Source organism: Nomascus leucogenys, chromosome 14 (assembly GCF_006542625.1).
Source record: "Nomascus leucogenys isolate Asia chromosome 14, Asia_NLE_v1, whole genome shotgun sequence".
In the NCBI taxonomy this organism is placed as follows: Eukaryota; Metazoa; Chordata; class Mammalia; order Primates; family Hylobatidae; genus Nomascus; species Nomascus leucogenys.
In genome coordinates, this window is record NC_044394.1 from 41,559,857 (window position 1) to 41,572,901 (window position 13,045).

General features: G+C 41.1%; 1 protein-coding gene and 1 non-coding gene across 10 annotated transcripts in view; one reads left to right on the forward strand and one right to left on the reverse strand.

The window, feature by feature from the left end:
• The window catches only part of SPECC1 (sperm antigen with calponin homology and coiled-coil domains 1), a 295,377-nt gene that overhangs the window by 82,851 nt on the left and 199,481 nt on the right, over positions 1 to 13,045 (forward strand). The window lies entirely within an intron of this gene.
• LOC115838423 lies at positions 11,733 to 11,837 on the reverse strand. Its single transcript, XR_004033452.1, has one exon. It is a non-coding gene; the product is annotated as a U6 spliceosomal RNA (small nuclear RNA).

Genomic DNA, 13,045 nt, shown 5'->3' on the forward strand with positions numbered 1-13,045 from the left:
TCATTGAAAATCACTTTTGTCTCCTTTGGGAGAATAACACATCTTTAGTATTTATGTAGCCTATTCTTCTGTATCTACATATGGAAAGCTTTCCTTAACAGTAAAGGGCACATATGCATAGTGAGAGGAGATCACACCTTTACAAGTGAAGGAAAGCAACTTCAGAAATGAATTATTTTCTTTGCTTTATTATTTTTACCAAGACAGAGAAGTATTATATTGAGAGATTATCTATTTTCATAATCAACATGTGCCTAAATCATATTTAAATCATTTCACTCTGTACTAGATTTTCAGGAATTATAGGATATGTTATTCACTCACTTAAAGGTACCTCTGTAGAAATAACCTAAAACTGCAGAAGGATCTGAAAGATTTAACATGGTGTGTTTAGAAACTGCAGATTTTAGATCTAATGTATACTGCATTAATAAATGATATAAAGTATGGAAAAAGAAAAAAAGACTGATCCCATGATCAAATATTAATATAAAAATTTGAGATCAGCCGGGTGCAGTGGCTCACACCTGTAATCCCAGCACTTTGGGAGGCCAAGGCAGGTGGATCATGAGGTCAGGAGATCAAGACTAGCCTGGCCAATATGGTGAAAACCCATCTCTACTAAAAGTACAAAAATTAGCTGGGCACGGTGGTGGGTGCCTGTAATCCCAGCTACTCAGGAGGCTGAGGCAGGAGAATCACTTGAACCCGGGAAGTAGAGGTTGCAGTGAGCCCAGATCGTGTGACTACACTCCAGCCTGAGTGACAAAGGAAGATTCTGTCTCAAATAAATAAATAAATAAAAATAAAAAAATTAGAGATCAAAATATTAGCACATAGGATTCAACAATAAATTAAAAGAACAGTAGTGTACATCACAACTAAGTGAATTTATGCCACCCAAGAATGGATGAATATTAAGAAATTTCAGAATATAATCTATCATACCATATTAACAGGCCAAAGAAGAAAAACTGTACAGTTATCTCTAAAAATACAGAACATACACATGACACGATTAACAATCTTTCTGATGTAACAACAAACTCTTGATAGACTATACATGTGCGGAGACTTCTTTAATGATGTGTATGTGTCAACAAACAAAAGCCAGTGATTCCCATTAAAGTTAAAGATAATTCAAGGTTGCTTACTATCACCAGTCATCTAAAATTTTCTGTAGATACTAACCAAGGCAGTAAGATAAGAGAGATGTAGAAGTACATAAATATTGGAAATGAGGGAACAAAATGATGACTGTAATCAGATAATAACATTGTATGCTTTGAATTTCCTGAAAATTGTATCTTAGAATTTTCTGAAATTCTATTAGAGACAATAAGAGTTCTGTATGTGGCTAGCTGTAGTCTATAATATATCAATAGCTTTCTTTTTTTTATTTTATTTTTTATTTTTTGAGATGGAGTCTTGCTCTGTCGCCCAGGCTGGAGTGCAGTGGCGCGATCTCGGCTCACTGCAAGCTCCACCTCCCGGGTTCACGCCATTCTCCTGCCTCAGCCTCCCGAGTAGCTGGGACTACAGGTGCCCGCCACCACGCCCAGCTAATTTTTTGTATTTTGAGTAGAGATGGGGTTTCACCATGTTAGCCAGGATGGTCTCGATCTCCTGACCTCATGATCCACCCACCTTGGCCTCCCAAAGTGCTGGGATTACAGGCGTGAGCCACTGCGCCTGGCCATCAATAGCTTTCTTACCAGTGTCTAGAAAAGATAATAATGTAAGAAACAGTTCTATTTATAAAGGAATGAAAGGGCAAAATATTTAGAAATAAATAGTGTGAGCATCTATATAAAAATATCTTAAAACTCTCTTGAAGGAGAAGTCTTACGTCCTTCAAAGAAGACATAAATAAGTGAAAGCATATATGTGATTCTTAGATAGGAAGATTAAATAGAATTAAGATTAAACTTAATTAGTACAACATATAAAATGTAATAAGGATGTCTGAATTATTCTGAGAATTCATTTTCATCTTGATTATAATATCAGTGGGAATTTGGGAGTGGAAACATGAATAAAATAACTGGAATTGATCTAAAACCCGTTGTTCTCAATGGGGGACGATTTTGCGCCCCCAGTTCCAACCCAGGGAACGATTGGCAATGTCTGGAGACATTTTTTTTTTTTTTTTTTGGCTGTCATGACTTGGGGCTGCTACTGCCATCTAGTGGGTAGAAGCCAGAGATACTAAACATTCTAGGATGCACGGGACCGTCCCTGCAGCAGAGAGTGTCCTGCCCAAAAATGTCAACAATACTGCTGCTGAAAAATCCTGACCTAGCAGAATAAATATTCTAGAGTAACCAGGAAAATTCTGAAAGTAGTAATCAGGGGATTAACCTTAGGCATTCTGGAACTGAAGAGGCGCTAGGCAGCTCAGTGGAACGGTGGACAAAGTGCAGAATACACTGGAAGATTTAGTACAGGGGAAAGGTGGCATTTCATATCACAGTGGATAATTCACTCAAAAATGTGACCGAGTAAGTATTTAGGAAGGAATAAAGCTGGATCCCTATCTCATTCCTCCCATCAAAATAAATTCTAAGAGGATTAAATATTTAAATATTAAAAAATGAAACTGCAAACTACAAAGAGAAAGCATCAGAGAATTAATTTGTAGTCTTGGCCTTGGAGGAACCTTTCTAAGTAGGAACAAACACAGAAGCCATAAAGGAAAATATGAAAAATGTACTTACATAAATACAAGAAACTTCTTTGCAAAAAGAAGAAATTATTTGCAATACATGTAACAAAATGCTTATTTACAAAGAGTTTATACAAATCAATAAGAAAAAGAAAAATAGGCCAGATGTGGTGGCTCATGCCTATAATCCCAGCAATTTGGGAGGCCGAAGTGGGAGGACTGCTTGAGCCCAGGAGTTCAAGACCAGCCTGAGCAACATAGTGAGACCTCATCTCTACAAAAATAAATAAATAAAAATTAGCTGGGTGTGTGCCTGTAGTCCCAGCTACTTGGGAGGCTGAGGTGGGAAGATTGTCTCAAAAAAAAAAAAAAAAAAAAAAGAAAAGGAAAAATAATATAATAGAAATATATATAGCGCCCATGAAAAATACAGATGGCCAGTGGAAAGATACTAAGCCTTACTTAAGAAATGTAAAGCAAGGCTGGGTGCGGTGGCTCACGCCTGTAATCCTAGCACTTTGGGAGGCTGAGGCAGGCAGATCGCTTGAGCCCAGGAGTTCGAGACCAATCTGGGCAACATGGTGAAACCCCGTCTGTACAAAAAATACAAAAATTAGCCAAGCATGGAAGCGTGCACCTGTAGTCCCAGCAACTTGGGAGACAGAGGTGGGAGGATCACTTGAACCTGGGAAGTGAAGGTTGCAGTGAACTGAAATCGCGCCACTGCACTCTGGCCTGGGCAACAGTGAGACCCTGTCTCACAATAAATAAATAATAAATGAAAGCAAAGCAACAATTAGATATATAATTTCCCCTAATACATTAGCAAAAATTAAAACAGTTTATCATTTCTGGTGTCATTAAGGGTATAAGGAGCCACATATGGTTGATGCACAAGGACAATTTGGTAATATCTGTCTAAATCTTAATATAATCTTTGACTAAGCATTTCTATTATTTAGCACTTAACGGTTACTGATATTCTTGGAAAAGGATGCCAACATGTATGATCAAGTTCAGTTGCATGATTATTTATAATAGTATAATATGGGAAACAACCTAAGTATGTATTCATACAGGGCTGGTTGAACAATGTGATTTTGGTGCAGTAGAATAGTATACAGGCATGAAAATGAATACACTAGATTTGCGTGTACTGATAGGGAAAGATCTCCAAGATACATTACTAAGTGGGGAAAATAATATGGTGCATATGGTATAACCTTAATTTGGTTTTGGTTTTAGAAGTATATATTAATTATTAAAATCAACTTTTTTTTCCTGGAAGGATGTCAGAATGATTATCTTTGAGGAGAGTTACCAGAATTGGAAGTGGCAGAGGAAAATTTTTTCATTTTAGATTTTCCTGTGCTGTTTGAACATTTTAAACATATGCATACATTGCTATACAAAATTAAAAACAAGGTAAATACAACATAAATTTAGACAATATAAATATAAACTAAACTTTTTTTTCGCCTTCACAAAATCCTTCCTCTTCTACTTACCTTTTGTAGTGTTCTTTAGCCATTTGTTGGTGGATTTTTTTTTTTATTGTTTGCTTATAGCATCTGCTCCTTTGCCCAGGATTCTAGGAAAAGACCTTGGTTTCATATTGACTCCTACAGTAGACAAGTTCCCATGCCCCAGGGGGCATTGGCATCCTTTATTTGTCAAAGGAAGAAAATAACTACATATCTACTACACAGTGATGTTGGGAAAAAGTTCTGTGAATATATATATAGACTGTAATGAAATAAGTGACAGTTATTATTCTCCTAGTTATACAAATTGTTTGTCAATTCATTTAAGTGAAATTAAATTATTTGACTTAATAGGGTTGAATTTGAAAATTACATTTTGTTTCTGAAGCTTTTATTTTTTTAAATTTGTTTTATTTTTTGAGACTTAGTTTCGCTCTTGTTGCCCATGCTGGAGTGCAATGGCGCTCCACAACCTCCGCCTCCTGGGTTCAAGCGATTCTCCTGCCTCAGCCTCCTGAGTAGCTGGGATTACAGGCTTGCGCCACCACGCCCAGCTAATTTTGTACTTTTAGTAGAGATGGGGTTTCTCCATGTTGGTCAGGCTGGTCTCAAACTCCCGACCTCAGGTGATCCACCCGCCTCAGCCTCCCAAAGTGCTGGGATTACAGGCATGAGCCACCACACCCAGCCGAGAGCTTTTATTTTTAAATGTCAGTAGTCCTCAACATTTTTGTAGCACCTTTGGACAGCTGATACTTTTCTACGTTGTCATGCTGTCCCCAGACTGCCTCATTTGGAATAGGTGAATTCCAGTCTATTAGGATGGACCATTAGGAACAGTGGTATGCAGCGCCTCTCTGTTGTAGAGGTTATCACCTCTGCAGTTGTATAGTATTGTTTCGGTAATCATTTCAATATTTGATTGCATTTTGTCTATTTTACATGCGTGAAAACCAGGAAAATGAAAGTGCTGGTTGGGACTACAGCAACCAGTTGTACAGGTTGAACATCCCAAATCCAAAAATTCAAAATCCCAAATGCTGCAAAATCTGAAATGTTTTGAGCACTGACATGATGCTCAAAGGAAATGCTCACTGGGGCATTTTGGATTTTGGATTTTCGGATTAGAGATGCTCAGCTGGTAAGTATAATGCAAATATTCAAAAATAAAAAATCAGAAATCCAGAACACTTATGGCCCTGAGCATTTTGGATAAGGGATACTCACCCTGTAGTAATAAGCTTGGGTTTTAAAATCTCAATACTGCCGGGTGGGGTGGCTTATGCCTGTAATCCCAGCACTCTGGGAGGCCGAGGCAGGCAGATCACCTGAGATATTTGGAGACCAGCCTGGCCAACATGGCGAAACTCCTTCTTTACTAAAAATACAAAAAAATTAGCCAAATGTGGTGGTGGGTGCCTGTAATCCCAGTTACTTGGGAGGCTGAGGCAGGAGAATCTCTTGAACCTGGGAGGTGGAGGCTACAGTGAACCGAGATCGTACCACCGCACTCGAGCCTGGGCGACACAGTGAGACTCAGTCTCAAAAAAAAAAAAAAAATACAGTTGATACAAAGATGGAAATTATTTAATGTGTTAGAAATTATGATGCTCACTGGACTTAAAGCAATTTTCTATAGACTCAGCTGTGAAGAAAAAGAATAAAATTAAAGGAATTTGGGGGACTTTTGGCAATATATAGTTGATTTCCTTTCAGAGGAAATTTCCTTTCACAGGAAATTTCCTTTCAGAGGAAATCAACTATATATTAGACTTGTAGGGGGCAGAATTCTTTTTATGCCATGCAATACTTAGTTTTTGTACTTTTGACTAGGGGACAAGTTTTCTACGATGCATAGTATGGTATTATCTGTATTTTATTTCAATTGTATTAATTTTGAGAAAGATTTTTGTCATGAAATTTTAATACAGTATTGTGATTTTGAACTCACAAGAATTAAACCTATAGTCAGCCTGTATTTTATTGCACCCTTTCCTGGGAGCTGATCTGTCCTCAGGGAGAATCCCTGAAATCTACTCCAGGAGAAAACGTGTAATCTTTTGGTCGTAATAATTATATTATTGTCTCAGCCTTGCCTAGGGCGCCAACTTGCCATCTGTCATGGGTGGTATTGGAACTGCTTGAATAGGGAGGCGTGAGCTTCTTCATTCTTTTCAAGACTATTTCCAGTTTCTGGTTTCCAGGCTTTATGCTGTTCTCTGGGGCTATGCCAAAGTTTGTTCCAACAATAGCAAGAACACAGCAAAAATCACAAAAGGGACTACTATTTTTGAGCCCTGCCACCTGCCTGCACTGTGCCAGCTTCTCTGAGCTGCTGTCTCTATTCATGCTCACAATAGCCATAGGAAGAGCATGGTTATTTTATCTAGACCAGGAACCTTGGCTTTGGAAAGGTCAAACTAGTTTGACTTTTTCTCTCCCGTGCCCACCCCAGGTTTCCATATGGAACATCCACTTTTTCTAATTGGTTTTCTTTCATTAATATTATTCACTTATCTGAATTCCAAAAAAGAATTCTGAATTCTTTTTTTTTTTTTTTTTTTTTTTTTCCCTAGAGACAGAGTTTTGCTCTGTTGTCCAGGCTGGAGTGCAGTGGTGCAATCATAGCTCATTGCAGCCTCCAACTTCTGGGCTCAAGCAATCCTGCCCCAGCTCTCGAGTAGCTGGGACTACAGGTACACACCACCGGGGTCTCGCCCTGTTGCCCAGGCTGGTCTTGAACTCCTGGGCTCCTCCTGCCTTGGCCTCCCAAAGTGCTGGGATTACAGGCACGAGCCACTGCGCCTGGCCTGGATTCCAGTTCTTATTCTTCTTTTTCTCCCCGAGGTGTCCTTTGTGTATATCTCATGTTACACAGTGATGTGGCTTTTAGAGAATGAGGAGGTTCCTTGTGTGCAGGTGGTAGTCCTCCCTGCCTGCTCCAGGGTCAAGTGAAAGGTTATGGAACCCCCAGAAGGCTGTCAAGGAATGTAGCTACTAGGTGGCAGCCTTGTCAAAAGCACCCACCTGCTTTTGTTCTGCTACAAGTTCTAGTTCTGACAAATGTTTCTGACTTTAGAAACAATCCTTCTATTTATTGATTAATTCAACAAATATCTTTGAATGGCTACCATGTGCCTGGCACTGTTCTAGGCAAAAGGACTATATGAGTGAGCAGGACAAACATCCCTGCTTTCATAAAGGTACCTGAGCAAGATGTGGGAGAGATGAGAAAGCCAAGTGGACAGCTGGAGTGGTGGACATTCCAGGCAGAGATGACCTCTGGCCCGTGTCCCCCATGTCACGGGAGTGGTAGAAAGACCAGTGGGGCCGCAGCAGAGTGAACAAGCAGCTGGGGAGGAGGACAGAAAGATGGGGGAGCTTGCGAGTCACTGTCAGGACTTTGGATTTTTTACTCTGACTCCACCGGGGAACTTTCGCAAGTTTTTGCACAGAGCAGTGATATGACCCAACCTCATTTTAAAAGGCCTGCTATGGGATGCTTGTTGAGAGTAGACAGATGGAGTAAGCAGACCAGCTTGGAGGCTAGGGCTGTGGTCTAGGAAAGAAGTGACCTGGGCTGGGCTGGCAGCTGTGGCACCGGGGAACAGCAGCTGTGTCTGGATATATTCTGAAGGGGAGAGCCAGCTGGCTCTCAACTTTCCTGGTTTTTGAATTGTTGAAAAATACATATAATCATTTTTAAGTGTACAGTTCAGTGGCATTAAGTTCATTCACATTGTTGTACAACCATCACTGGTCTTCCATTTCCAGAACTGTTTCATCTTCCCGAAGTGAAACTCTGTCCCCATTAAACACTTGCTTCCCATTCCCCTTCCCTCAGCTCCCGGCAAGCACCATTCTGTTCTTTGTCTCTGAATCTGACTGCTCTCGATTCCTCATAGGAGTGGCATCATACAGTGTTTGTCCTTTTGCAACTGGCTTATTTCACTCAGCATAATATCCTCAAGGTACATCCACGCTGTAGCACGTGTCAGAATTTCCTTCCTTTTTGAGGCTAAATAATATTTCCTTGTATGGATATACCATATCTTATTTATCCATTCACCTGTTGAAGGACCCTTGGCCTATTTCTACCTTTTGGCTATTGTGAATAATGCTGCTCTGTACCCAGGTGTACAAATATCTCCTTGAGACACTGCTTTGACTTTTTGAGGGTATATATCTGGAAGTGGGATTGCTGGATTCTCCTGATAGATTGTAAAGTTGGTGTAGGGTAAGATTTCTGCTCATGTTAGTAGTGGGATGAGTGAGATGAAATCCGATGGGCCTTCCCAAGGGATGAGGAGTGAACATAGATCTCTTCTGGAGACAGCAGTCAGCTAAAAGGAGGTTCACATAGCCACATTTAAAACATTTTTAAAACGACGAGACATGGAAGTGCCCATTTAGGTGTTTCTTTATATAGCACACATGGGATCCAAAGACATGCACTATTTTAAACTGATATCAGTGTTTTCTAAAAGGCAAAATAAATGTGAAGGGCTAGTTTTACTGTGGCCAAACTCTAATGCTTGCAGAATCTCAGACATCTCAGATGGTGATCAGTAATAAGGGCAAGCAGTCGTGATTGGCTCACTGCCAAGAAGCTGTCTGTGTCCTCGCTGATACCTGGACCCCGGCATGCTCCCAGTTACCTGCATCACAGCCCGGTAATGCCTGAGGCTCCAACCTGAGACATCTGTCTTCTCTGACACAGGGAGGGAATAACTCTGGGCTCCTATCAGGGGAACTCGTCTAACATGGAAGGTAAGTATTCTTATCCCCATCTGACATGTGAAGAAGCCAAGGCTCCAGGATAGGTAGTGTTCCCAAATTCAAACCCAGGGTCCGACTCCAGAGTTCTTTTTTCTGCTACTCTGTTTGTCTCAGATAGGGAGACTTGTTTTCTTCCCCCATCATCTTTACCTGTTGTAGAATTACTATTACCAGTGACTAGCATTCTTTGCTCAGTATGTGCTAACCACTGTTCTCATATGCAATGAATATAGTCTCCTTTAGTCTTTACTACAACCCTATGAAGTAGTATCCTTATTATCATTCCCATTTATAGATCAGGAGACTGAGGCATAAAGAGATTAAGCAGACTGTCCAAGTCCATGCGAGATAAATATTGGTACCAGGATTTGCAGATTAGGAAACAGGGACTGAAAGAAAACCATGGATGGGTTGGCCTGCTGGGGTGAGAGTGGAGGAAGGGGATTTTGGAAGTCTTGGAACTGAGAGGCCAAAAGGTGGGTGGGTCAGTTTCTTGGATGCCAGAGAAGGAGGAGCGCCATGAGCCAGGGATGTCAGGGAATGGGGAGAATGGGGTGGGGGTGTGTAGATGGCAACAGGGAGGGGAAGAGGATGCCAGGTCGTGCTGTGTGAACTGCAGAAATGGAAGGTGTCTGTTTACAGTAGGGAGGGGAACAGACCGGGGAAGCAACAGTCGTAGGTATGAGGTACAGCGAGACCTTCAGTTTGGGAAATGTGAGAAAATGAACAGACTGGCTTGGGAAGGCAGTGGTGGGATTCATCCAGCTGTGGCAGTGAGGGGACATTCAGAGAGCTCAGCCTATGGGAAGTGTTGATTTCACTGTGAGTTCTGAAGGGCCATGAAGAAGTGTTGGGGACTCAAGGGAGGGGCCTGGGGCAGGTGGGGCCGAGTCTCTTTGGAGATGAGAACCTGCAAAATCACAGAATGCCAGGAATGAGTTTGTTCTTGTTTTCATAATTTTAGAGAGGTCATTTATCAATGAATATATTTTGTGATAAAAAAAAATTTCAGATTCAGTACAGATGCTCCTCCACTTACTTCATCGGTTACTTCCAGATAAACTCATCATAAGCTGAAAATATGCCAAGCTGAAAACACATTTAATGTGCCTAACCTTTTGAACATCATAGCTGAGCCCAGCCTGCCTTAAATGGGCTCCAAACACTCATATTAGCCTACATTTGGGCAAAATCATCTAACACAGAGCCTATTTTATGATAAAGTGTTGAATATCTTATATAATTTATTGTATTAGATTGGTGCAAAAAAGTAATTGTGATTTTTGCCATTTTAAAAATTGCAGGCCAGGCGCGGTGGCTCACGCCTGTAATCCCAGCACTTCGGGAGGCCGAGGTGGGCAGATCATGAGGTGAGAAGATCGAGACCATCCTGGCTAACATGGTAAAACCCTGTCTCTACTAAAAATACAAAAAACTAGCTGGGTGTAGTGGTGGGTGCCTGTAGTCCCAGCTACTTGGGAGGCTGAGGCAGGAGAATGGCATGAACCCGGGAGGCAGGAGAATGGCATGAACCCGGGAGGCAGAGCTTGCAGTGAGCCAAGATCACACCACTGCACTCCAGCCTGGGCGACAGAGCGAGACTCCGTCTCAAAAAAAAAAAAAAAACAAAAAAAAACTGCAATTACTTTTCCACCAACCTAATTTACTGGAAGTGAAAAGCAGAATGGTTGTCTGGGCACTTGAAGTACAGCTTCTACTGAATGCGTGTCATGTTTGCATCACCTTAAGGTCAAAAAGGGTAAGTCACACCATCGTAAGTTTGGAACTGTCTGTATTTTCATTTTCTTCTATTTTATTCTACATTTAATTCATTTTCACATTGTGGTAGGAGATCTACCCTCTGAACACATTTTTAAGTGTGTAATTCAGGGGAATGCTACATAGCAGGTCCCTCAAGCTTACGCATCTGTACCCACTGAACAACTCCCTGTCACCCTGTTCGCAGCCCTTGGCAGCCACCACTCGGCTTTCTGTTTCTGTGAGTTTGTTTGAGATTCTGCATCCAGGTGAGATCATACGGTATCCTTTTGTGACTGGCTCATTTCCCTTAGCATAGTATCCTTCAGGTTCATCCACAATGGGGCATGTGTCAGAATTTCCTTCCTTTTAAAGGCTGAATAATATTCCATCGTCTGGATAGCCATACTTTGTTTATCCATCATACGTGGATGGACCAGGAATGGCTTTCAGCTTCTGGTGGTGTCTGAGGTAAACCCAGTTGTGAGGATGTTATGAACTCCACACTAGTTAAGGTGCTGAATTCTAAGCTTGAGGACACACATGGTGGTGTCATGGCCCTGCGTTTCCCGGGAGTACATGATTTAGTCAGGGCTTTGGAGTGGGGCCAAGGGTTTTCTGTGACTTTCTGTGTTGGCACAAGGTGCAGTGCTGGTTTGGGGATGGCAGCTTTCCTGCGTCCTCCCTGGGTGCCTGTGGTATAGACAGCGGGGAGCTCTTCCTGCACCTCCCCCAAGAATACTGACATCTTTGCCAACTCTTTCCATCCAGGTCCTGGCAGTCTCTCCAGTTCTCCATGTCCTCTCTTCCTTTTATTTGGGCTCTTCCCCTAAAGTTTGCTATTTCCTTTCTCCCTCCTTCCCCGCTCTCCTCTCCTCCTTTCCTGTTTGTTGAGTTTATACCTTTGTTTATGCCTTCCCTCCCTCCCTCTGTTCTTCCCTCCCTTCATTCCTTCCTTCCTTTTTGTCGAGTTTCTGCCTTTGTTTTATACTTCTATTCCTATTGTGAATGGGATTCTTTATTCATTGTACTTTTTTCTTGTTTTTTAACATATGGACTATTTCACGACTTTGAATGTCATCCTTACACAGGAACCATGCTAATCTTCTCTGCATCATTCCAGTTTTGGTATTAGCACTGTCACTGACTATATTTTCTAATTCGATACTTTAAAAATATTTAGTTTGGAACTGGCTCCCTCCCTTACCATCCTCTCTTCTTAGCACTAATGGTTTTCAGTTGATTCTCAGGTGTCTTCCAAGCAGACAGTCATATCAGCTGCAGATAATAATGCCTTTGTCTCCTCCATTCCAGGAGTTATTCTTTTATTTCTGGTTCTTGCTGTTTTGTGCGTGTGTGATCCCAGTTGTGTTAAATGCTAATGACATCTCGACTTGCTCTCACTTTACTGTGGGTGATTTTGGTGTTTTCTGATTAAATATGATGCAGAAAGTTGGCTTGGGGCTTTGTTTTACATGTTAAGTCTTCTCCTCCTATATTCCTTTGAGTTATTAGGATTTGGTGATGGGTTTTATTAAATGTCTTCTAGGCATGCTGTTATTACTTTGATTATTGCTTCTCTTTTTACCCTGGAGTCTCCTCCAGGAAATTAAAGTATATGTGTATTTGGTCTCCTGGGTATTTCTTCCATGTCACATATGTTATCTCTGATTCTTGTGATCACTTTCATTCATGCTCTGATTTTTCAAAGTTTATCATCTAATGTGCCTTGCTTTGTATGCTTCTTTTCTTCAACTATTGTGTTTTTAATCTTTAGTCTGATTTCTCTGCTTTCAGATTATTTCTTCTTCATGACTTCTTGCTCAACTTTCATAGCTATCAAATCTTGAATTTCAAATGAGAATGCAAATTGCAGATTTTTTTGAAATCTCCCATTTCTACCAGTAACTTTGTTTCATAGGTGTGTATTTACTTGGAATCCTCAGCTGGTCCCCCTTTTGTGATCTGCCAGAGCTTTCCAGATAGATCTAGAGAGTTTTCTGTGATCACCTGTCTTTACAGAGGGAAGCTAGTGTTTGTCCAAAAATCAGAAATTGAAAGGAATACTACTGGAGAATGTGTGGTTATCAGGTCATTTTTTTTTTGAGACAGGTCTCACTCTTTTGCCCAGGCTGAAGTGTAGTGGCGTGATTATAGCTCACTGTAGCCTGGAGCTCCCGGGCTCCAGCAATCCTCTTGCCTCAGCCTCTCAAAGTGATGGGATTATAGGCGTAAGCCACAGCGCCCAGCCAGGTCATATCATTTACTCTCTGTTGAAGGAAGAGGAAAAATTTTTGCATTATCTGGGGTGAAAGTAAGGAGGGCACTAAAGCCTGATGTGCAATTTTGCCATTTTTTT